At 44.0% G+C, this 2,527-nt stretch overlaps 1 protein-coding gene across 1 annotated transcript in view; it reads right to left on the minus strand.

Annotated features, from left to right (window-relative positions):
- Positions 1-2,527, minus strand: part of SIMC1 (SUMO interacting motifs containing 1) — a 31,733-nt gene that overhangs the window by 11,897 nt on the left and 17,309 nt on the right. The window lies entirely within an intron of this gene.

A 2,527-nucleotide genomic window follows, 5' to 3' on the forward strand; every position in this document is an offset into this window, starting at 1 on the left:
CCCCTCTGAGAGAGTTTTAAAGTCGGGCCAGGTTTGATTTACATCATTTTCGTCTATGTTAAGTCTAAGTTTGTTCACAGTTACCCATTGCTTAGATTTCCCATCTCTCACCAGAATCTGGGCTTAAATGAATGAAGGTGTGAGAGTGAAACCTAAACCAGAAGCTCCTGGAACGGGGGTGGAGCGAGCGCGGCGTCTGCGTGCACGTCCTTCATCCTGACCGCTCTAACCCGCTGCCTCCTTTAGACGCTGAACTCGGGGTTAAGCTGTCCTGGGTTTACATTTGGATTCCGAATCTGATTAGCTGGGTAACCGTGGGCGAGTTATTTCATTACTTTTTCTCATTCATTAAGTAGGAATAATGTTATAAAGTTTCATGGAAATATGAGATAATTAATGTGACAATGACTGGCACACTGTAGGGACCTAATAAATGTTCGTCTTAATCTTAGCAGGGTATTTTAATTAAATCTTTATTACAGTGCCATTTGGCATGACATTTTCTTTTAATGAGAGGAAGCAGAGCTGTACAAGAATAGTCTTGGCTGATAACTGGGAGCAGAGCATGGAGATGAGAAGCAGACGAGGAGCTGACAGAGATAACTTCCCTAAGAGCCACCGCTGCACGATGGCCCTCTCAAAGTAACTTCCTGTGCCAGCGACTATTCATGCTTTCATATTCACTCTAGTTTATTTTTCTTCCTCTGGATTCTAAAATTACTGGTTCTAAAGATGGAATCATTAGTTCTAGCCAAGAACTCTTATTTCTTTATCTCCTCCTGATAGATGCTTCACTAATTCGTGCTTAAAGAAACGGAATTCCATATTCTTACTATCTGGGCTCATTCTACAGGTCCAACCCCGCGCCTTCCTGAGTCACCTCTTCTTCTCCTGATATGGGACATGCCCATTTCATTCATTTCTCAAGCCTTCCGCGAATGTTCACGCCAGGCCCTGTGGCTGAGGGTCAGGGAAGAAGGTCACGATTAACAGCTGAACCCTGAAGGACGAGTAAATTGTTAGCCAGATGGACAAAGTAGGAAAATTTAGGCTCCACTTAAGATAGCCTAGCTCTTCCCCCCAAAACTGTGCCCCAGTGGCAAACAGTAATAATTAATCGAGAACTTTCTTTCAAAAGGTTAAAGAGACAGGACTATCCCTCCACCTCTTTTCCTCCCCAATTTAACAACTGTTTAGATCTTCTTTTGAAATTATGTTCCCAGAATAAAAAAATGAAACTAAGACTCACCTCTGACTCCTCTCAGGAATGTCCAGCACAAACCCAAACATCATCTCGGCGATTTTATTGGAGCTGCAGGTGGGGGTCCTGTCCACCTCCACGGCTATGGACAGCATCCTCTGCAGCTGGCACACAATCCTGGGTCCAGAACACAGAACACAAGTGAGCGGGAGGTCTGGCGAGGAGCCACCTGCTGGCTGGGAGGAGGTCCCCACCAGTGTACTACAGGGCCTCGTAACGCACACACTAGGTCAGGGAGGACTACTCAAGCCACCAGCATGCTTTGACTTAGCGATGTCACCTACCTGAATCCCTTCTGCCAGATCATACTATCTGAACCTCTTAGAACCTGGGGTTGCGCTGCAAAAGCAAGCTGCTTTTAAATTCGAAAATAGAAACATACAATCTTAAGGAGCTAGAGACTTTAAAGGTCATCTAACCTTTGACTTCTTAGTTTTATAGGTGAAGAAACAGATCCAGAATGGCTAACAATTGTGTGAATTTCTTTGACACAGGACAGGGGAAAATAGATAATTACCGCACAGTTTTCTCCTGTTACTGGCTCCTTTACACCAGTCTTTCGCTAAGCCTGGTCTCAGAACTTTCACTGGTAGAACGTGACCCCCTCTCCCACCAGAGCTCAGCAGGCTGATGGGGCAGAAGGAATCAGGCCGCCCCTCAGAAAGGTGGGCCTGGCCACAGTCAGCCTTTTCTAGCGTGCGGTAGGTATTATCTGTGATGGAAGGACATCTGCGGCCAGTGATACGAATAGGTAGACCGGGGCTTTGGCGGATTCCTGGGCTGCAATGACAAGCTGTTCGACTTCTGACAAATTACTAATGCCACCTACTTCGTAAAGTTGTGAGTGCTTCGTAGGGCATCTGGCAGATGGGCACTCATTAACGGAAAATGGTAGCGCTTATCATTGTTGTTAAGATCATAATAAACCGACTTTGAGAGGATCCTATTTTTGTTTCTACTAATATTTATTTATAATAAATTATTATTATTATTATTAATGAGATTAGCTTCTGTTGGAGGAATGGTGTCTGCCTCTCTCTTGGACTCCTCAATCTGTCCAAGTAAATGCTTCATTGTTCCAAACATTCCCCCTTTAGAAACAAGATTATCTCTAAATTAGTTAAAACCCATAGGTCTTATATGAAAATCAGCTTGGTGCAATGAGTTTATAATACAGCATTGTAAATTTAGGCACAAATGCTGTGTTTGAAATGTCAGTGTGACGGCTTTTAACAGTATGATTGACAAGGAGGGTGAGTTACTACT

The sequence above is a fragment of the Pteropus vampyrus genome, unplaced genomic scaffold, assembly GCF_000151845.1.
Source record: "Pteropus vampyrus isolate Shadow unplaced genomic scaffold, Pvam_2.0 Scaffold90, whole genome shotgun sequence".
Classification (NCBI taxonomy): domain Eukaryota; kingdom Metazoa; phylum Chordata; class Mammalia; order Chiroptera; family Pteropodidae; genus Pteropus; species Pteropus vampyrus.